The 24,645-nt window shown below is 36.8% G+C and overlaps 1 long non-coding RNA gene across 3 annotated transcripts; it reads right to left on the reverse strand.

The window, feature by feature from the left end:
- Positions 1 to 4,975: 4,975 nt before the first annotated feature.
- Positions 4,976 to 24,601, reverse strand: LOC147841179 (uncharacterized). Of its 3 annotated transcripts, none has more exons than XR_015506314.1 (4): positions 24,499 to 24,601; positions 20,032 to 20,162; positions 8,165 to 8,207; positions 4,976 to 5,599 (listed from the first exon to the last, which is right to left on the reverse strand). It is a non-coding gene; the product is annotated as an uncharacterized LOC147841179 (long non-coding RNA). The 3 variants fall into 3 exon arrangements; XR_015506313.1 differs by having other exon boundaries at positions 20,028 to 20,162; XR_015506315.1 differs by having other exon boundaries at positions 8,135 to 8,207; positions 20,028 to 20,162.
- Between the last annotated feature and the right edge of the window lie 44 nt (positions 24,602 to 24,645).

Consider the following 24,645-nt stretch of genomic DNA (forward strand, 5'->3'; position numbering starts at 1 on the left):
GTCATCTGTGAAAGGCATGAATCTGTTGGTCAGAACAAATTTATACACTTGAATGCAGCAGAACTTCCGGTCCCACTTTATATTAAGTGTCCTTAACTACTATGTACTTACATCAAAAAATAATTACAATGCACTTACTGTGTTTATAATGTATTTGAGAACACTTGTGGTGCTTTTGAGTTGGGATAGAGGTTGGGTTATGGACAGGTTTTGTGGCATGGGTAGGGTTAAGGTGTTAGGGATGGTCAACAGTGTATTTACAAATGTAATTACAAAAGTTAATTACAGATGTAATTACATGCATGTATTTAATCAAGCATAAGTACACAGTAAATACATGTATTTACACAATAAGTACATTGTAACAAACTATTAAATCCTGTGTAAGTACATATTAGTTAAGGCCACTTAATATAAAGTGGGACCCAACTTCCACCTAATCTAACAACAAAAACTTTAAAACCTTTACGCCAAGTGCACAGCACATCATACTTTAGGAAGTTGCATTCAAAATCTGTGAAGGGGAACACATGCTGAATGAGTGTGACGTCTGAGCTTGTTTGACATATACATCCGAAAGTACAATAGCCTAAAAAACCACAATGCTGTTGTTATCGTATTGTTTGCAGGGTGTGACCACTATGTACATGCCAGCGTCGCCGAGGGCAGCACAGATGAGACCTGAAATTACATGTGGAAATCACTGGGTGTTTCTACACCTGAAGGTCTGCACTGTGGTTTTTCTATCTGGAAGTGATTAACCTTAGTCACAGAAGTACTAATAGTTCCACTCCCTGAAGCAGAACTCCTTTTTGCAAGCCTCATTGTCAAAACCTGATATAATAGCTATATTTCTGACAAGTCATCAAACTTTTATCAGGCTCTGATTTACTGTCTGTTATCAAACAGTATGCGTTATTGATCCAATATTTGCACCACAGCCTTGTGTTCTCCGATGCCGTTGCATATAAATTCAAGCTTCCTTTCCAAGGAAAAAAGGAAACTTGGCGGCGAAAGGGCTACAGGATATGATGTCATTTCTCAAGTGCATGCCTGAACAATCCTGCATTGTTTCAACAGACACCGCCTAAAGCACATATTGCCAGCAGTGTCGAGGGTGAAGATGTATGCGTGACCTCATATCTGAAAGCATTCCAAGTGCAGGAGCCTCGTTTTCACAGATATCTCTTCACAGCTAATCCGTATGTGTTTATACCTGTTATGAGTCTTTAATGTGTTATGAAATGTCCTGACAAGTGGTATTCTTTTAGTGCTGATAAATGAAAAGCACATATCAAATGCATCATCCCTTTTATTATTAAATAATAGCCATTAGTTGAGTCACAGTTGATGCTACTTGCTGTTGCAAGTCTGAAGAGAGGGGTATTTGAGGGAGGGGCATTTTTATCTCATGGGTAAGAAGATATGGTGCACCGTTTTAGACAATCAACATAAAGCTACAAATCATTACGCTGTATGTTTTACTAGGACCCAGATTAGGGCTGTAAAATATTGGAAAAATCTAACATAGTGATATTTTTGTTTTGCTGCGATATACAGTTGAATTCAGAATTATTGCTCCCCCCCCTGCTTAATTTTTTCCTCAATCTCTGTTTAATGGAGAGCAGATTTTTTTTCAACACATTTCTAAACATAATAGTTTCATAAATCATTTCTAATCACTGATTTATTTTATCTTTGCCAAGATGACAGAAAATAATATTTTACTACATCTTCTTCAAGACACTTCTATACGTCATAAAGTGACATTTAAAGGCTTAACTAGGCTAATTAAGTTAACTAGGCAGGTTAGGGTAATTAGGCAAGTTATTGTATAACGATGTTTTGTTCTGTAGACTATCTAAAAAAGAAATAGCTTAAAGGGGCTAATAATTTTGTCCTTAAAATGGCTTTTAAAAAAATTAAAACTGCTTTTCTATTCTAGCTGAAATAAAACAATTAAGAGTTTCTCCAGAAGAAAAAATATTATCAGACATACAGTGAAAATTTCCCTGCTCTGTTAAACATCATTTAGGAAATATTTAAAAAAGAAAAAAATTCATATGGGGGCGAATAATTCTGTCCCCACACTTTTAGAGGCAAACCTTTTAGAAAAAGCTAATTAATAATTACATGAACATAAACTTTTGGATCTCATTCAGCTGTCCCCCTTACTTTTAAAATGTCCGCTACGCCACTGAATACACGTGAAGTTTATTTCTAAACTAGCAGCTGGTCCACATTAGCTAACACTGATTCACCAATCAGACGACTCCTTAACCACTATAAATAACCAAAGTATATTACCTCAGCCATCTCTCTCTTGAAAAATCCCCCCTTCCACCCCTACTCCTCCCATTTCCTTGCCAGGGCAGCACGGAGGCCTAATAGTTAGCATCATTGCCTCACAGCAAGAATGTCACTACCTGGCCAAGTCTGCATTTCTGTGGAGTTTGCATGTTCTCCCCAAGTTTGCGTGGATTTTACCCGGGCTCTCTGGTTTCCTCCCACAGACCAAAAACATGTAACATAAGTAAATTGACAAATCTAAATTGACAGCATAGACACTCCATGGCATTCATAATCTACTTCCAACATCATCAAGCAGGGGGAGTTCTCGAGAGCTACCTGAACTCGGACTCTCCTCTCGCCCTGCAACAGGGTTGGGTTGGGGGGGGGGGGGGGGGGGGGCGGGGCATGGGGGGGGGGACTCGAGGACTCCCTTGACAGCATGCCAAACACGCTTCATAATCAATCATCAGCTCAGCGCAAACTCTTGAAATAGCAATTAATGAAGCATGTCCTATGCTGCATAAGTCAATTTACATGACTTTACCGTTTTTTCCATATTATCCATGATATACATCTATGGATTTAACTCTTTAAGCACATCTAGGTTAATAAGGGTTAACAGAGCATTATTTTTTATTTTGAAGGAGATTAAATTATTTATGGGGACATTTCAGTAATTGGTGGATATTGGTGGGGATACGTCCCCTTCATCCATGCCAATTCTGCGCCCCTGCATACACTCTTGAGATGGGAAAATAAATTATTTTAAGATCATCCTCCCATTAAGCATTTTCCCATATTTCTCCCATATTTTTAATCCTGAAGCACTTGCACACTGAACTTGCAAACTGAAATTAATATTAAATGTCTGCATTCACTTTCCTTCCATTCAAGCTGTGCGCCAATCATCACCCTTCATATGCAACCTCTGAATCAGCGAATGCATGTGTAAGCGTTGACTAACGGACACGCTCTGTATCATAAACTGACCCCAGATCAGCTTCTGTATAAGCCATTTGTTACTGCATCAAATGTGTCATATCCGCCTGCTCGTAGTTATACATCTTCAAATGCATCTACAACACATGCCGCAACCCTTCACACTCAAATAATATGAAAATAATGTTTTGGTCAGCAGCCAGATCCATGCAAATAGGAAAACTTCAGCAGAATCCAGTTGAATGTGATTTGCATGCATTGAAAAAATGGCGGGAGTGTTTTAGTAGCACTAATACTAATGAAACTATAAATCATCAAATTATTGAAGTTTGTTCAAGTGTTTGCATGTTGAGCCCAAGAAATGTTTTTATTTATTTTATTTTTTTTTTACATTAGATCCGATATATCCATTTGGATTTTAAAAAAATCTAAATCTATATCTAATTAAAATTTGGTAAAAAAATCTAGATTTATTATGAATATTTATTATATTATTTATTAAATTATTTATTATATTTATATCTTCTCACATCTTACTAAAAGACAACAATTAGTGTGGTAATAAAGGCAAAATTATTGATAATGTTGGAAAAAATGCTGTAAGATTATTATATTTAACTACAACTAAAACATCCACCACATGCCAAAGGTGCTGTATTAGATTGAGAACTGGTGACTGTGGAGGCCATTTGAGTACAGTGAACTCATTGTCATGTTCAAGAAACCAGTCTGAGAAGATTCACGCTTTATGACAGCTATATCCCGCTGGAAGTAGCCATCAGAAGATGGGTACACTGTGGTAATAAAGAAAAGGACATGGTCAGCAACAATACTCAGGTAGGCTGTGGGGTTCACACGATGCTCATTTGGTACTATTGGATACAAAGTGTGCCAAGAAAATATCCCCCACACAATTAAACCACCAACACAAGCCTGAACCTTTGATACAAGACAAGGCATCATTTTGTTGATGCCAAATTCTGACCCTACCATCAAATCGTTTCAGCAGAAATCGAGACTTATCAGACCAGGCAACGTTTCCAATCTTCTGTTGTCCAATTATGGTGAGCCTGTGTGAATTGTAGCCTCGGTTTCCTGTGTTCAGCTGACACTCGGTGTGGTCTTCTGCTGCTGTAACTCATCCGTCTCAAGGTTGGACGTGTTGTGCATTCAGAGATGCTCTTCTGCATATCTCGGTTGTAATGAGTAGTTACAGTTACAGTTGTCTTTCTATCAGCTCAAACCAGTCTGGCCATTCTCCTCTGACATCAACAAGTTATTTGCGCCCACAGAACTGCCACTCACTGGATATTTTCTCTTTTTCTGACCATTCTCTGTAAACCCAAGAGATGTTTGTGCCAAGTAGTAAAATCCCAGTAGATCAGCAGTTTCTGAAATACTTCAGACCAGCCTGTCTGACACCAGTAACCATGCCACGTTCAAAGTCACCTTTCTTCCCCATTCTGATGCTTGGTTTGAACTACAGAAGTCTACATGTCTACATGCCTAAATGCATTGAGTTGCTGCCATGTGATTGGCTGATTAGAAATTTGTGTTGACAAGCAGTTGGAGAGGTGTTCCTAATAAAGTGGCCGCTGAGTGTGTGTGTGTGTGTATGCATAAATGTAAAGCAAGAACATAAGAGTTAATTAAAATATGAGTTAATTATTTAAAAACTATATCACTCTTACAAATGAGAAATGAACTAAATTCAAGAAAATACACAGGATTTATAGGACAGCAATCCATGTTCACATCTAGTTTATAATTTGATTTCTGATCTTGTTAATGGCTGTGAATTGTATCAACAGTCTGTCGTATCTTATACAGTTACTGTACAACGAACATCCTTATAAGATTTTGAAAACAAAACAACTAATAATTGTTACTGACACGAAAGGGAGAGTTGTAACTTTCCAAAACACTCTTGACATCACAAATATTGCACAAAGAAAGACGGTGTATTTGCCACAATCACCATAGTGATGAACACATAAACCATTGTGTCGTATTCTTGAAGTTGCTAGGCTACAGTTTGTGTTTTGGTTCAATATTTTCAATTTGTCTGCACTTATGAGAAAGTTCATTTTAAATTAACGTGGGTAAAATAACACGAACAGTAAGATGAGCACTTTATATACTTACAATTAAGTTACTGAATAGGATTTTTTAAAAGTACTTCAATTATTCACTCGTATTCACTTGTACCTGAACTTGAGTTCTTGCTTGCGGGCAGATCTTTCAAGAGTTTACGAAGAAGAGTCACTGAGTGCTTCAGGGTTCAGTGCACAACCTGCTGCTTTTCTCAATTTACCAGCCCTCTCCATTTTTAAAGTGTGTCTTCTCCACGGCTTCTTCACATGGGGGTCTGATGGCAGATGACAGTTCGGATGAGTGATCAGATTAAATCTAAAATGATTCATTAAGAAATGTTGTTTTCTCCCAGTGTTAAAGGAAACACTCTTGACCCAGATGCAAGTGTAACAGCAGGTTCTGACTAGCCAAGTGTGGCAAGTTTTGTGCCAAGTTTGAAAAGAAAAAACTGTGTGAATATCATTGAAGATACTTTTTTCTTCCTGTTTTCTTCCTTTAGCTCCTCGATTTATTTTCCAAGTAGAGTGCATGTGTATGCATGTGAGGGAATGAAAACGAATAGTGTGCCACACCTGATTATGATTTTACCAGCCATAGATTTATTTTTTTTTTGGAATTTATTTATTACTTTATTAAAATACAGGTAAAACTATTGTATTTACTATTATTAACACTGATGTTTTATTGGTGGTTGCTTTATTTTCTGCAGGTTTCACCAAATTTAAGACTTTTAAAGAAGTTTGTAAGACCATTATGAAAGAAATTTCAGGGCTAAATGCAAAGGATTTTTTCTAATTGCAAGGTTGGTCTAGTGGAAAAGATTTTTACTAGCCTTATTAAACAATTCTAATTAATTATTTCTAAACCACATAGTTTAAATGCATAAAAACAATCAAACCCTAGTTGTAAACATGCTTATTTTTTTAAAATAACGTCTAATAATAGAAAAAACCTCTTTAAAAACGAAATGTATACACAAGAGTCTATCCAGGTCAATGTCCTCACCATATATTTCTATAAATACACAGATAACTTTAAATTTTTTTTTTATTATAATAAAGATAATTAAACTATATTGGTTTTAAAGCTATTAAATTAAGCTTTCTCAAAAAAGCTAAAAATAAATAACTCATTGGATGAACTCCAATGATTTAATTGAGGGCAGGATTTCCATCCAATAAATTTGTTTAGCACCAACTAAAAGAAAATATTAACGCAACATAAATCCAGTTGGTCCAACATGATTTTATCAAATAAAGTTTAAATATATTTGTATTTTATTTAACTTAAACTCAAAGGTCTGATAATATCATGTATATTATGTTGTACATTTTAAAGTCTCTTAGTTTTATTTGAAGTTATTCTAAATTAACTAAAAGAGCGATTTTAAGCATTTTTCACGAGTTATATTAACAGCTGAATGAGACTAATCTCAGAACTAAATTTAAGACAGTTATTGCACACTGAGAAAAGCAACAGACTGCATTTTTGCGAATTAAGCGGCCAATACTCAAAGCATGGGTGCTTCTGCAAGGTTGTAATCTCAAAACTCAAAGCATTACATAAAAATCTTCTAAATCTTCAAACTGAAGTGAAGATTAAACTCTAACAAGTCTTTCTATTAACTTTAAACACACAAGATTACTTTTATTGTCAACATTTCCCTCTCTTAATTTAATCCCACACAACGCATGCTGGGAACTATACAAATCCCCTAACCAGGTAGTTGGACCAACACAATTCCTTCATTTTGTCCCACCACTTAAGTTAACTTAATGATCTACAAATTTAAGTGGAATGAACATAAAATTAAAGAAATTAGCCAAAGAAATTACAAGAATTGTGTTGTTTCAGCTCAGTTTAAACAGGTAGTCTGAACAAGCAGTAACAAAATGTTATAATATTAGTTATAAATAGATTTATTAAAAGTTTTATTGAGCTAGATTGCTGGTGATTGGGCACGGTGGCATAGTGGTTATCACTGTCACCTCACAGCAAGAAGGTCGCTGGTTCGAGTCCCAGCTGGTTTGAGACCTGGATCGAGTCCCAGCCGGTTTGAGACCAGTTGGCATTTCTATGTGGAGTTTGCATGTTCTCCCTGTGTTCCCGTGGGTGTCCTCTGGGTGCTCTGGTTTTCCTCCACAGTAGGAACACATGCACTATAGGTGAATTGGTTGAACTGAATTGGCAGTAGTGTGTGTGTGTGTGCATGAGAATATGGTTGTTTCTTAGTGCTGGGCTAGAGGGGCATCTGCTGCGTAAAAACTGCGGCGACCCCTGACAAATCAGGGACTGAGCTAAATCTTGGCCTGATTTACATGGGCAAAGGAAAATTAAGGCACATTTGAAATGATTTAAGACCTATAAGAATATTTTAGGCGGTTCATTCCGCTGTGTGGGCCCTAGATTAATAAAGGGATTAAGCCGAAAAGAAAATGAATGCATGAGAATATTTCAGTGAATTCAAGACGTTTTGGGACTTGCAGACATTGAGTTTGTTTGTGCAGATCATTTACTGTGAACTGAGAAGCTCAGAAACTGCACACTGTCATCATGAGCTGCTTGTGTGAAAAAAAACACACTAAAGTGCATCAAATTGCTGTGCACAACAATATCCCTGAATTAGAAGGTGTTGAAATTTTCATTCATTAGTGTGCCTGCAATCCCGCAAACAAAGACAGTCATGTTTTTGTATATTTTCTTTTCTCCTCTGTAGTGTTTTAACAATATTTAGCTATTCAAAATGCTACTGCGTGAAGGGCTAAGCCATTCGCCATCTTTCAATGCAATGACAGTGACAAATCAACACAAAATGCACACACACATGCTGTGTACTAACCTCACAAGACGTGTCTTTATCAGGTTTCTGCATCAGGTCAGACCTACAAAAGTGTGAAAGCAGAAAGAAACACAGACTGACAGATGAGAAAGGCTTGAGCTTTACAGAACACACCTCATCAAATAATGTGACACGGTATTCCCCTTCTCAAGTTTTATGCCTTCATCAGTCTTCATACTTTGCGTGTAAACAAATCTAGGTTGCTTGAAGCACCGGTTATAGAAATATGTTTATAAAAAAATATGAATATATAGAAATATAATCAATATAATTATTTATAATACTATATAATTAAATTAAATATAAATAAATAATTATGAATATATAGAAATATGTTTATATGTTTATAGAAAAGATAATTGACCCAAACATGAAAATTTAGTCTCTCTCAAGTGGTTCAAAACCTTTAAGAGTTATTTTCTTCTGTTGAACACAAAAGAAGATATTTTGAAGAATGCTGTAACCATTGACTTCCATACTATGGAATAACACATTCACGTTTCAATACAGAAGTCAATGGTTACAGGATCCAACATTTTTCAAAATATCTTCTTTTGTGTTAAAAAAAATCGCAAACAGGTTTGTAAGGTGAAGGACGATTAAATGATGACAGAATTTTCAGCTTTGGGTGAACTATCCCTTTAATTAAATGAAAGAAACTAATTTCACTTAAAATATCTGATTTTCAGTGTATCTAACAGAAATAAGTTATGCAGGATTATGTTCAGATATTTTGGGAATGTGCCAAAATACAAGTGTATTGGTGAGAGGTAAAAGGGAGATTAGTTTTAGGATATGACCAATGGACCATTTAGGATATCACCTATTTCACTACGTATGTTATTAATAACAAAACACGCTGGATAAGATGGTGGTTCAATCCGCTGTGGCTACCCCTGATAAAGGGACTAAGCTGAAGGAAAATGAATAAATGAATGTTATAAATGACTCAAACATTTTTCGAAATATCTTCTTTTGTGTTCAATTGAAAAAAAGAACTGCACACAGGTTTGTAACAAGTGAACGGTGACTAAATGGTGACAGAATTGTCAGTTTTGGGTGAACTGAACTTTATTTAAATAAAATAAACTAATTTAACTTTAAAAATCAGATTTTCAATGTATCTAACAGAAACAGGTTAAGCGGGATTATGTTCATATATTGTGGGAATGTCCCAAAATGCAAGTGAATAGGTGAGAGGTTAAAAGAGAGATTAGTAAAGTTTTAGGATATGATATACCAATGCACCCAGTGTGTTCGTGTGTGTGTGTGTGTGTGTGTGTGTGTGTGTGTGTGTGTATATATATATATATATATATATATATATATATATATATATATATATATATATATATATATATATATATATATATATATATATATATATATATTTATTTATTTATTTTTTTGCTTGATGGCTTTCCTCCGATCAGGTTAGTAAGTCTCACCTATTTTACTACTCATATTATTATTAATAACAGCTAGGAAGACAATTACAGTGAACTGGATGAAGACCGGCAAACCTACTTTGCAAGAATGGACAAAGAGACTGAATCAGATATATATTTGAGAAAATAACTGCAGATTTGCAGTTAAAATCAGACAATTTCCAACAGACTTGAGCATTAATTGAAACATATTTACAGTACTTGATCTTTGAAATGTTGTCAGAGGCTTTGTTCTACTTATTGTGTCTATATAGCAGTTTTATTTATTTATTTACTGTTTTTGATGTATTATTCACTTTTAAGTTGTCATTATTATTATTATTATTATTATCATTTGTTTATAATTTTTCTTTATTTGTTAATTTTTGTGAATGTAAACATTTTAAGTAAATGTTATGTGTATACTATGTTTATAAAACGTTTAATAAAAAACAAAAACGCAGTTAAAAAAGATACAAGCTATGCCAAATCGGAATTTGTATTTATTATGGTGAACTTAAATTGACATAGAAGAAGATTTATAGTTCCCAGATGGTTTATGTCAGACAATTGTAACGGTGGCCCTTTCTTAAACCCCCAAGTAGGTAATTTTTAACTTTTTGTTCGGGTGCCAGACAGAATAAATCCGTCAATATATTACAAATTTAACTTTAACCCAGATAGCAATAAGCCACCGACTACAAACTATACTAAACATAACACACAAAAATACACAAAAATTTTACACAAATTCACCAATTGAGTATGCATAGAAATATTTATTTTTCTATCACTGAAATATCACTACCAATAGATCGCTCAAAAGCACAATTGAAAATAAACAGCTTTATGAAAACATCATGATGAATTTATACCACACTCACAGAAGAATTTATCCACTGCAATCACAACCATAATCAGTATTTACTAAGTGAAAGACAGCACTGAGCATTTCATCCATAAACAAGAACAAACCCCATGGACATTACACCCCTCACAATCATTGGCTCTCTGGCCATTCAAAGGTAAACCACATACAAAATCAACCCACGGAAACACAGTTCAGTCGCATCAGAGTCCAGTGTTTTCTCAATTAACCAACATAACGTTACTGGAAGCATCAACTGGAATCTGAATGTTAAACAGTTCGTTCAATGTATGTGTGTGCGTGTGAAGTGTGTGTGTGTGTTTGTGTATGTGTGGGTGTGTCTGTATGTCCAGCGGCCTCTATACAAGGAATGTATGTGCGCACTAACAGTTCATTCAAAGCGAGTGGCATGGATAATGTCAACAGCTGTACCCCATCGCCTTAGCAGTCAACCCATCAACGATGCCGGTATGCTAACGTTTTGTTTTCTTTGTTTGTTGTCGAAGTGTAAAGTACCTGAAACCGCTGAACTAGAGGAAAATCACCTACAGCCCGCGTCTATGTAGAGCGACGTCACTCAGCTCCCTTTGTTGTGGACACCGCACATGATCTCGGGCGACGGCGACGGCCAAATCCACCATCTCAGCCAAAACGTCTCCCCAAAACGCCTTAACTGCACTCTTCACTGGATCCGATCACCACCGGTAGACTTTTCCAACTTCGCTTTTTTAGGCACTTTTTGGCGCTTACACTTCTCGACACTTCCAGAGCCAACTCATTCGACCACTGTTTTTAGTGCTCTCCTCATACCGTTCTTATCACTTCCTCTTCCGCTCTTTTCTTTTTAACCTGTAATCATTTTTTCTCCAGGTGGTATGGATTTACATCCTAATTGCCACACTCTCCCCCCCTGGAAAAAAAACAACCCATGGTTGTTGAAAAATACACAGACTAAAATCCTAGGAAGTCTTCTTCATCAGAGACCTCCTGAAACATCTCCACCATTTTCTGTTTTTCTTGCATCTCTAATTCTTCCGCAGTTGGAAAACACAATTTCAAATTACACACATGTGCAGTCCTAACATCCTCTCCACTATCTTCCAAAGAAATTTTATAATTTAGAGGACCCAGCTGCTTTAAGACACGGTATGGTCCTTTCCATTTTGGGGCCAATTTTGCACTAAAATTATGTTTTGCACTTGACTGTGGAAAGTTTCGCAACCATACCCGATCTTTGTTCTTGAAGATTACTTCTCTTCTGTTTTTATTGTAATTCCTCATTTGTCTCATTTTTGGTTTTTTACTGTGTTCTTGTGCTTGAGTTTGCAGTTGATGAATGTGTTGGACTACACCATATGAGTCAGCATCAGGAAGCAGGTTAGTGCCAGACAGCATCTTATCCATTGGTCCTTGGAGTTTTCTGCCAAGTTGAAGTTCTGCAGGAGATAGACCAGTAGTTTCATGAACAGCTGAATTCAATGCAAATCGAAACTCCGGTAAGAACTGGTCCCACTTTTTGTGGTTTTCTTCAACATATGCAGCCATCATGTTCTTGAGTGTCCGATTTATTCTTTCTGTGAGGTTAGTTTGTGGATGATATGCAGTGGTGAGTCGGGGGGTGATATTCCATTTCTCACACAATTCCTTGAACACGGATGAGATAAACTGAACCCCACGGTCAGAGAGAATGTGATCTGGTACTCCCCATCTAGTCAGGATTTCTTTTCTGAAAATTGTGGCAACACACTGAGCAGTAGCCTGACGAATGGGGAATAACTCAACCCACCGTGAGAAATAATCCACGAAAACAAGCAGGTATTCGTTTTGTTGGGAACTTCTTGGCAGAGGACCCATGATGTCAACTCCAAGCATCTGGTTTGTGCGAGTGGTGGTAATCTGTTGTAACATCCCGGCTGGTTTCTGATTATCCTGTTTTACAGTTTGGCATTTTGTACAACTTTTTACATGCCGCTTAACATCAGACCACATGCCAGGCCAAAAAGCTACTTCCTGTAGTCTCTTGTATGTTTTAAAGATGCCTCCATGTCCACTTACTGGAGCAGAATGATAATACTGTAATAGAGATGGGCGGAGGCTCTTCGGTACATATATTCTGTAGTGCAGCTGATTATTTGGCAGGTGAGTTTTCTGGTACAATTTGTCTTCTACAACCTCGTATTGATCAAATGAAGTTGCATTCGATTCTGCAGCTGCTTTCAGTATCTCCACAATGTCTGTATCTTTGTGCTGCTCTTCCCACAAGATATCATCTGATACTGGTAAACCTGGATCTTTATGGTTGGAATACAGGTAACAACTAGAAGTTTGAGAAAACCTGGAGAGTGCATCTGGGGCTACATTAAGTTTGCCTTTCCTGTATTCGATGATGAAATCAAATTTCTGTAGCCGTAGGACCCATCGAATGAGACGGCTGTTGGTTTTAGTGGATCCCATTACCCATTGGAGAGCAGCGTGGTCGGTGACAACTGTGAAGAGTTTATGTTCCAAATAATATTGCCATTTTTCCAGGGCCCATACGACTGCCAGACATTCCTTTTCTGTAGCTGTATAGTTGACCTCCGCTCCAGATAAAACCCTGCTGGCATAGGCAATGACTATCTCTTGGCCAGCATTCTTACGCTGTGCCAGGATGGCACCCAACCCAGAGTCACTGGCATCCGTGTAAACTGTAAAGGGAAACTGTAGATCAGGATGGCCCAGTATCGGTGGGGAAGTAAGACAAGTTTTTAGCTCATCAAAGGCTTGTTGGCAGTGTTTTGTCCACTGAAATAGTCTTCCTTTCTTTTTCAGGGAATTTAGGGGTTCAGCTATCCTGGAAAAATTTGGAACAAATCGATGGTACCATCCAGCTAGACCAAGGAACCTCTGCACCTCCTTTAAGTTTTTTGGTACAGGATACGAATGAATGGCCTCTGTCTTACATGGGTCTGCTGCAATGCCTCTAACACTCACAACATGTCCCAGGAACACAAGTTCTTGCAAGCAGAATTTGCTCTTTTTCAGGTTTATAGTGAGGCCGGCAGCCTCCAATCTGTGAAGAACCATTTGAAGATCATGGAAATGTTGGGTGATTGAAGGGGAGTAAATTATAATGTCATCAATATAGACTAAACAAATCTTTTTTCGTAGATCCCCCAGGACCATCTCCATAAGCCTCTGGAAAGTAGCGGGAGCATTTTTTAGACCAAAAGGCATGACATTAAACTGATACAGACCAGCAGAAGTGATAAAGGCAGTCTTAGCTTTACTATCAGGATCCATGCTAACTTGCCAATAGCCAGTGTTAAGGTCAATACTGGAGAATATTGCTGCTCCAGACAAAGACTCAAGGATTTCAGTGATGTTTGGAATAGGATAAGCATCACTCTCTGTCACAGAGTTTACCTTTCTGTAATCCACACAAAAACGCAGCTTCCCATCTTTTTTGGGTACAAGCACTACCGGTGATGACCACCCAGAGTGGGATGGCTCAACAATTCCTTGTCTCAGCATTTCTTCCAGCTGTTCTTCCAAAGCCCGTTGTTTGAGTGGGGATAATCGGTAGGGCCTTTGCTTAATGGGTACTTGGCAGGAAGTGTATATGCGGTGTTGTAGAACATCAGTACGTCCAGTCCTGAGAGTGCACACCTGAGGATTGCTCTCCAGGATATGGAGCAACTCCTGCTTACTCTCTTGAGGTAAACAAGCTTCATCCACTACACTGCAGATCAACATTTGTTCGTTCATGCCGTCAGGAGGGATCATGGGTATTGGATGAGGTAGAGGAGGAATAGCACTCAATAAGGACAAGTTTTGTATTGTTTTCTCCTGTAGCCGGTTTTCTGGGTGTACACTTTCCATTGGTAGAGTTGCCCTACCTGGCTGAAAAAGATACTCCTTTGCAGCGTTACACTTAAATGAATATTTCTGGTCCGTGACATTCAACTGCAATCCGCTAAAGAAAATGAAATCCAACCCCAAAACAACAGCGTAAGCAAGAGCTTGAGAAGATAAAATGGCAGCAGGTAAGATAAACTCTTGGTCATGGAGTTGAATTGTGATGTTTTTCCAACCCAACGGAGTTTCTGCTTCCCCATTTGCCAGATAAAGGGGTCCCTCGGACCATGGAACAAGTGGATCGGATGAATTGAGCTGGTGTATGATACTTTCATGAATGAGTGTATAGCTTGCACCCGTATCTAAAATTGCTTTCCCATTCCATGTTCCAATGCTGATAGGGATTATTAACTGCTGTGGTACTGCCATACGAGGATTAGACTTTAAGGAAGTTAAAGATTTTTTGGTAATGGCTGGAAACTTCTGCATTTGTGTAGCAGACACAGAGTTGTTGGAGGACTGACCTCCTCTTCCCTGAGGGGCATATGGAGGCTTGTGGGTAGCATCCGGTGAGCCAGTTAACCGAGATGATGATGATGAAGTAATATACTGTGGACACTTTCCTGGCGGATGCTGCCCTTGGCATCTCCAACATTGAACTGGTATTTTTCCTTTCTCTGGTCGGTTAGATGAGGATCTTGGCGACAAATCAGGATGAGGTAGAGGTTTAATACCCAGGCGACATTCGTACCGAAGCTGCTGTTCATAATCTTTTTCAAGTTGATGTCCTAACTTGACTAGCTCCTCCACAGTATGCACCCGACTGCGCAGCTGGCTTGCCAGGTAAGGCTTAATATTTTTGAGTATTAATTTAACAATTTCATTTTCAGTTAGATCCGTCTTCCACCTCTTGCAGAGAGCTCTATAGGTAAATGCAAAATCTCTGATAGATTCTTTTTCTCCTTGTACTCTAGTTCTCACTCTTTCAGCTAATTCGTCTTCATAGTCCTCAGATAGAAATGCAGACAGAAATGCAGCCTTGAAATCAGTCCATGTAAGTATGCTGGAACGTCTGACCTCCCACCAATCCCTAGCTGTTCCATGAAGGACTGTACGAAAGGTGGCTAGTAAGTCTACATCATTGAGAGGATGCAGAGCCAGAAAGTCTTGACATTTTGTTACATATAAAAGAGGATCTGAATCGTCGGATATCTGTCCAAAAGTGGGAAAACTCAGCTTAATATGGTCACTCTTAATTAAAGGTGAAGGAAGTGATGGCGATGATGACGAAGAGGGTTGAGGATGATCAGATGAAGTCAACGGCATGATGGTACTTGCAGCAGGTGGTTTTTGTACATCAATTCTCTTGATAATATATTGAAATTGTTTCTCCATTTCCTCTCTCAATTCATTCACACAAGTGGGAATTTTGTCCATTTGGTTGGTGCTTTTCTGCAGCTTTTGAAGTTCTGAAAGTAGATAATTATGCTCTTTTTGAAATATGTGCTGAGCAGTTTTTTGGTCTTGTTGAAGTTCTGCCTGGAGTTGGCGTACCATGAACTGCATTTCAGATATAACAGTTTTTTCCACCTTTTGAAATTCATTACTAATCATTTGTTTCACTGCTTTCGTCAGGTGGTCAGTTTCAGATTCTTCTTTTTGTTGTACAGTTGTTGAGAGACTCATGACATGACTGGTGTTTTCCTCTAGTTTCTTTGCCAAGTTAGTAAGTTTACTTTCATGGGCCAAAAAAGTGGTTTTTAAATTTTGCACAAGTTCCTCAATTGTTTTTTCCTGTTTCTTCATGCAATCAACCATACTTGACCAGTTTCCTTGAACTTGAGTGGTAATATATTGCATTTCTCTTCCAGGAGTTGGTAAAACAGGTGGAAGATCATGTTGAGTATCTGCAGATGGAGTTTCCTCTTCACTTGTGGAACACATCTGCATATTCTCCAGGTGTGATTCCCCAGATTGTGCATTCACTGGATTAACACCAGCAAGAATAGGAAAAGCCATTGGACTAGGGGGTTCATGATGCACTGGGGTAAAATGAATATGCGTGTTATACCTGTCAGAGACACTAGGGAGAGATGATGTACTCACAGGTGGCACTGTTGAGGTCCAAAGTGGAGTTGAAATATCAGGAAGAGGCTCCATATCTACAAAAGTGGAAGGGGAAGTTGGTGTAGCAGCCATTTTGCTTTAGAATGAACTGCTAGGTAAAAAAAAAAAACATTAAACGTGAGAAATATATTAGTGTGCGTGTTATTTTTTGTTTGACTTTTTTTTTTTTTTTTTTTTTTACCAAATCTTCACTATACAATCATGTACAGATATCACCAAATGTCATTAACACCCTCCAAATCCAAACTTTCAAACACTTTCAGCAAGTCAATACACATCACGTCTGTTTACATATACAATGCACACACTACCAGTCTAAATTCTAGTCATCACACCCACACACACACAAAAAAAAACTTTACAGTGATATTTCAGTGATTAACAAAGTTCAAATCAAATTCAAGTCCCTGTTCGGGTGCCACTCTGTAACGGTGGCCCTTTCTTAAACCCCCAAGTAGGTAATTTTTAACTTTTTGTTCGGGTGCCAGACAGAATAAATCCGTCAATATATTACAAATTTAACTTTAACCCAGATAGCAATAAGCCACCGACTACAAACTATACTAAACATAACACACAAAAATACACAAAAATTTTACACAAATTCACCAATTGAGTATGCATAGAAATATTTATTTTTCTATCACTGAAATATCACTACCAATAGATCGCTCAAAAGCACAATTGAAAATAAACAGCTTTATGAAAACATCATGATGAATTTATACCACACTCACAGAAGAATTTATCCACTGCAATCACAACCATAATCAGTATTTACTAAGTGAAAGACAGCACTGAGCATTTCATCCATATACAAGAACAAACCCCATGGACATTACACCCCTCACAATCATTGGCTCTCTGGCCATTCAAAGGTAAACCACATACAAAATCAACCCACGGAAACACAGTTCAGTCGCATCAGAGTCCAGTGTTTTCTCAATTAACCAACATAACGTTACTGGAAGCATCAACTGGAATCTGAATGTTAAACAGTTCGTTCAATGTATGTGTGTGCGTGTGAAGTGTGTGTGTGTGTTTGTGTATGTGTGGGTGTGTCTGTGTGTCCAGCGGCCTCTATACAAGGAATGTATGTGCGCACTAACAGTTCATTCAAAGCGAGTGGCATGGATAATGTCAACAGCTGTACCCCATCGCCTTAGCAGTCAACCCATCAACGATGCCGGTATGCTAACGTTTTGTTTTCTTTGTTTGTTGTCGAAGTGTAAAGTACCTGAAACCGCTGAACTAGAGGAAAATCACCTACAGCCCGCGTCTATGTAGAGCGACGTCACTCAGCTCCCTTTGTTGTGGACACCGCACATGATCTCGGGCGACGGCGACGGCCAAATCCACCATCTCAGCCAAAACGTCTCCCCAAAACGCCTTAACTGCACTCTTCACTGGATCCGATCACCACCGGTAGACTTTTCCAACTTCGCTTTTTTAGGCACTTTTTGGCGCTTACACTTCTCGACACTTCCAGAGCCAACTCATTCGACCACTGTTTTTAGTGCTCTCCTCATACCGTTCTTATCACTTCCTCTTCCGCTCTTTTCTTTTTAACCTGTAATCATTTTTTCTCCAGGTGGTATGGATTTACATCCTAATTGCCACACAATATAAGGACAATAAGTGTGAAATGTAGGTATTCTTTTGTGTATTTCTGCACAAGATAAACAGGAAGCCATACATTGGTATTTCTTGCTGTGCTATGTTAGAATTCAGGTTTTTCTTATATGTTGAAATGATAAAACTATTTATCATTATGGTGAATTCATTAATTCTGGAAAATTGATTTTTCTCAGAATACCAAAATCAATTTTAGGCGGTAGATCTTTCTCATATCACCTAAACTCTAGAACAGCCTTCCTAGCACAGTTCGGGAAGCAGACACACTCTGTCAGTTTAAAACTTGAACAAAGACACATCTCTTTGCATTAGCATAAACATAAAACACAAATTCTTTTAAAATCCAAATCCTCTAAAGGATTGTTAGTCTGCATTATTTAGAGCAACTGGAGTCAGGAACACTTCCCGAAAGACATTATAATTTAAACGGGATCTGCGCTTATGTTAATCCTTTTTTATCATTCTCAAGGTTTCCATAATCCTGGACCAGGCCGTATCATGAGCAGCTGCTGTGGTGGTCATGAAGGAGTAGAAAAGCATGAGACTGATCCTTGTAAGACCCCAGTAACAGACGATTCTTCGCATTGATCCTGAAGGGACAGCCTGTGCACCAGCCAGTGACCTCTCCCACCTGTAGCTTCTCCACGATGGACGTCTAGCGTTCTCCAGCCGCCGGTGCCTAGACTGCAGCTCTGCACAGGACGTTTGACCAGAGGAGAATTGGTCGTGCCCAACTGAGCCTGAGTTTCTCTCAAGGTTTTATTGTCTTCACATTCATCAATTGGGGAAGTTTGTTCCTCGCCGCTGTCTCCACTGGCTTGCATGGTTCGGGACTGGAGCTGCGCATTGATGCATTTGCTTTTCAGTGTTTGGACTTTCAGCAGTGAAAATTAAACCACACTGAACTGAGCTTCAACTCTGAAATCTGACACGGTTTCAATTTACTATAATCTATGTTAAGCCGCTTTGACACAATCTACATTGCAAAAGCGCTATAGACATAAAGTGAATTAAATTGAAAATGAATGCCTGTGGTTTATTTTATGATAAATTGAAAGAGTTTTAAGACTGTTTATCTTGCTTGATTTTCAACTATGTTCATGCAAGCGTATAAAAAAGTTTTCTTGATAGAGTATTAAGGCATTAGTTTATCCACAAAAAGAAAATGCTGTTATTTATTACAACTTATTTATCTTCAAAACACAAGTTAAGATATTTTAGACGAAATCCGAGAGCTCTCTTGATCCTCAATACACAGCAGGTCTTGCATGACCCTTGTTAAGAAAAGAAACTAAAATCATTGTCAAAACACTCCACGTGACTTCATCAGTTGACTGTAACCGTAAGAATTTTCAAGAACACTTTTGTGCGGCAAAACCCCTCCAAAAAACAACTTTGTTCATCAGTGTTTTCTCTTCAGCGTTAGGTGTGTGTTTGCTACATGTACATATCTACCAACCTAAAATGTTTTGAGTAATCTGAATCTATTGGCTTTTACAGTGTGTGACTTGTAATGGAAATGTAAAATGTGTGGACTTTCAATTTTTTTGACTTCATTATGATATTCATTCGGAACTTTGAATCTCCCATTAAACTGCTTTAAGTTACATCATTTTATATTTATTTTAATAATTTTAATATATAATTTAATATTTTTAACTCATTTATACAAAGAGGAACAGAAACATATAGAAAATAGATTGCTGGATATGTTTTAGAGAAAGTATGTAAGAGACTAGACAGGAGAATGCTGCCCACATACATTCTTGTTGTGTGTCAGTCAGAGCTGTTGATTGAACAGGTCTGACTAACACTGAAATCAGGCCACTATAGATACTGCAAACACAAGACACGGCTGAAAACAAAAAGATTTACAGTTCAACCCAGAGGGGAAGGGAGCTGGTTTCAGGTATACCTAAAATTTGCATTCAAAATATGAAAGAACAAAGAGAAAAAATTCCTCACATACCTACATGCGAGCGAGCGAGGAAAGATGTACTTGTCCAACAACAGCAAGAGGAGTGTGTGCAGCTCAAAAACCACAGGACTGGGTTGGAAACACTGGATGGGAGTTTATCCATTTTTCCAAAACTGGTCTCTGTAACTGACATGGAGACAATGAAAAGTAATGTGGGGACAGCCAAAATGAGAATCTTCCTAAAGGCATATTTCACCCACATCTATGCCACCAATGCTTTTTAGTTTAGAAACCATTAAAACAATTTATATGAGGAAAATGAGTATACTTAAAGTAAAATACAGTTACTTTTTTCTGTAAGGTAAAATGTGTCCGTTTTTTAATCTTTTTTTAATGTCTAAAATACATTTATTACCTGTATTTTAAATATGATATACAGAAGATGCTCACTAAACCGTTGTTGATTAATTTTTCTTAGGCTTAGTCCTTTATTTATCAGGGGTTGCCACAGCGGAATGAACCACCAACTATTCCAGCATGTGTTTTACACAGCGGATGCCCTTCCAGCCGCTAACTAGTACGGGAAAACACCCATACACTTTCACATTCACACACACACACACGTACACACACATACACACACATACACACATACACACACACACACACACACACACACACACACACACACACACACACACACACACACACACACACAACGACCAAGTTTTGCTTACAAATTCAGTTAGAGCATGTCTTTGGACTGTGGAGGTAGTACAGGTAGTGTCAAAAAGAATCTGGTCAGTTAAATTGTAATACAATTTAGTATGATCATTAATAGTCTATATTTTGATACAAACATGGCTGGATAATTTTTTACAATATGACTTGACATATTTCTGAAAACTTGGGAAAAAAAGTAAACACTTACGCTTAATATGCTTTGTGTATATTAAAAAAGGGAATAAACTTAATTGAATTTGGTCCAAACCAAATTTTTTGTAATTCTGACCCATAAACAGTTATTTCTGCGTAAACCTTCATATATTTATGAAACATTAAATGTCTCTTTTTTTTTTTAAAGGAAAAAGTGTTTCTGAAAAGTGTCAAGACAAGTTGCATGCTTGCATTTGTGACTCATTGAACAGAAAGGTCTGTCAGCTGTGTCAACCTGATTTCTCAGCACATCTTCCTCGGGCAAATTATTTGGCTTTCGTAAGAGAAATTTTATTGCACTGGATCATCCACAGACCGACAAATCAGAGCTCCCTCCTTTTAACCACCAACCCTTATACAAAAAACCTATTGTCTTCTGCCTCCTGCTGGCTGTTTTCTGACCTATTTAACACTATAAATAATCATTACTCTAAAAAGCAGTTTCTCTATAAAAATGGATTCTAAAATCAAAGAACCGATCGTTGTTTTGCAATGGCATAAAGCATTCAATCTTGCACACTAAATAAAATAAATAAACCCAAATATACTTTGCTTATTATAAATATTTTATTCCGAATTCTTATTTATTTCTGCATCTGAACAATACAAATATATTTTGGACTGTGTATATATATATATATATATATATATATATATATATATATATATATATATATATATATATATATATATATATATATAGAAAGATTCACACTGTGCACAAAAACAGACCTCTTATAATATAAAATTTTACACTTATCAGCATTTTTCACTAGCAACCAACACTTTTCCACTTGGATAGACTAGTCTAAAATAGCTGACAAACGGTAGTTTTCCTGTTGTTTACGTCGCTTCCTTAACAAACCAGCAATCTGAAAACCACATATGCATAATTTATGCTGAAAGCCACCATCAATTAAAGCAACAGCTCTGTATTTATCCATGACACATTCAGCGGTTATGGAGTTCAAACAGGCAACAGTCACTCACATTCCAACAGGTTTCATTAATCGTCACAATGTTTGTACGTTATGGAAATACAGTGAAGCAGTCTTGAAGATTTGTCCACCTTATAGGATTCATCATGATTCTATCTGTTTTAATAAAACAGTATTTATTGTGAAAATTAACTTAAAGTTATTCATTAAATTATTTATAATAATTAATAACACAATATTTTATTAGGATAAACAAACATTCGGCGGTTCATTCCTCTGTGGCAACTCCTGGTTCATAAGAAAATAGGCTTAAGGAAAATGAATGAGTGAATGAAAGAATGAAAGAACAAACATAAACAAATATTTGATTTAAATATGAATTATACAAATCATAAAAAATGAATAACTATAATTTAATTAATGGGTGACACAGTGGCTCAGTGGTTAGCACTGTCGCCCCACAGCAAGAGGGTCGCTGGTTCAAGTCCCGGCTAAGTTAGTTGGCATTACTGTGTGGAGTTTGCATGTTCTCCCTGTTTTAGCATGAGTTTTGTCCAGGTGCTCTGGTTTCCCCCACAGTCCAAAGACATGCGCTATAGGTGAATTGAATTAACTAAATTAGCCGCAGTGTATATGTGTGAATGAGTGTGCATAGGGTTTTTCCAGTACCCGGTTGCAGCTGGAAGGGCATCCGCTGGTAAAAAATATGGTAGATAAGTTAATGGTTCATTCCACTGTGGCGACCCCCGATTAATAAAGGGACTAAGCCGGAGGAAAATCAATGAATGATTTTAATAAATCTGGGCAGTTCATTACAGAGTGGCTACCCCTGATAAATCAGGGACCATGCATTAAAGAAAATGAATGAATTTAATAAATTCGTACAGAAATAAAACCAGTACGAGTAGGAAAAAAATTTGATTAAACAAAAAAAAAAATACATAGATTTGCGACTGTGCATTAAATTACACCAGAAAATTTAAAAACAAAGGAGAAAATTAAATACACTTAAATAAATAGATTTAATTAAAATACAATACCGATTAGTTTATGTAAAGTGAATTGTTTAATGTGTGGTTTAGGTGAAAATTATGACAAATGTTTAAAATCCAACAAAAAAAGCCTAATTTTTAGAACAAGGCTCATTAAATCAGTTTAAACTACAGTCAATAATTTTATTTTTCGTTTATTTCTAAACCTAGTTTATATTTTAATTTTTTTTTATAAACCTAGTTTTTAAATGCATTTTATTTCTTGTTCTTGCTTGATCCATCAAAATAATAATCATATGAGTCTGCATTTTAATCAGTTATGGACTTATATTTTTTTTTATGTAGATTTGAGAATGCTGAAAGTTTATGAAGGGGGTGCATTTTACGGCAGGAATGCATTTCTCTAAAGAACACTGGCCCGAATAAGAAGAAAAATGAATGAATGAACAAATCTTGCAACTGGTTTAAAAATTTAGACCAATAAATCTAGTGGTGAACCACAGAGAGCAGCACTTCATCAAACATACGCACTGTGTACTGATGACCCGTATTGTTAGATTTAATTTACTTGTCTTGAATGGTTCTTAAATCCTTTAACTTAATTTTCCAGTTGGCTTTATTTGTATTATTTGCATCTTTAACGTTACCTGTTGTTTTTAAAGCTTCGAACATTCTGATATCCATCCAGAAATAGAATAATAATGTGATAGAAAAAGTATTGGAAATATAGCCTTGTATTTGACTAATTTAATTATCCCTTCAACTGCCCCACTATCAAAAAAAAAAGTCAATTTTTTAACTCCTAATGTCGCAAATTAACACACTCAATGCATTTTTTTCAACACATAGCAAAATTTCAACCATTTAGTAGAGGTTGATGTGTCGGTTTATGGTTGAAGTACCGGAATTAATACATTTACTATGAAAAATGTGAAAATATGAAGCGTAAAAGCAATTTATTTAAAAACATAATGGAAATAAAACCTTTCTGAATACTAAATAACCTTTATTTTTTAAGTATGCCATAAAATATTTAAGAATTTTATTTAACATTTTTTAACATTCAGCTTTTTTTTTTTTTATTAACAATAACACCAAAATCAAGAGTAGAAGTGCAACAGGATTAATTTTTTTTTGTAAACCAACAATGCTGTGTGTGTAAACCATTATTTAAAACAGCTATTCTTTAAATTGAGGTAAAGTTGGTTTTATATTCGCACATTCGTTAATTTAACTGTCTCTATATTGTTTAACATGCAAATAAAATATTTGATCAGGAATAGCATGCAAGTATGACTTTAAAACAACATTATCACAATCGAATTGACTGTAAACAATGTTGTACTTTAATAGTCACTGCTGCTAATATGATTTCTCTATTTAAAATTTGCAAAGACAACTTTTCTGAAATATTATTGAGGAGAATGTCTGAATGTGCAAACATAAAACCAACTGTACCTCTATATTATTTAAAACAATCAAAGCATTGTCAACCATTGGGTATAGCAGGCAGTTAAAGGGTTATAAACTAGTTTAAAAACGTTTATTCTGGCTGCTCGGCTTACTGACAGGAACACTTCTGCTGTTTTCCATCGTTCGTTTAGTGATTTATTTACACTTGTCAGCCATAAAAAATAATACAATTAATATAGTTACCTGAAATGTACATTATTGCGTTTTCATAAGCCTAGTATGGTGTGGATACCTGCACCTCTGAAGGAACATCTGTCTACCGCCACTTCGAGTGAGTAACTTTTCCGGAAGTAGCTCGTACAGCAGCCAATCACAGCTCTCGGCGAGGAG

Source organism: Danio rerio, chromosome 13 (genome assembly GCF_052040795.2).
Source record: "Danio rerio strain M-AB ecotype USA chromosome 13, GRCz13ab, whole genome shotgun sequence".
In the NCBI taxonomy this organism is placed as follows: domain Eukaryota; kingdom Metazoa; phylum Chordata; class Actinopteri; order Cypriniformes; family Danionidae; genus Danio; species Danio rerio.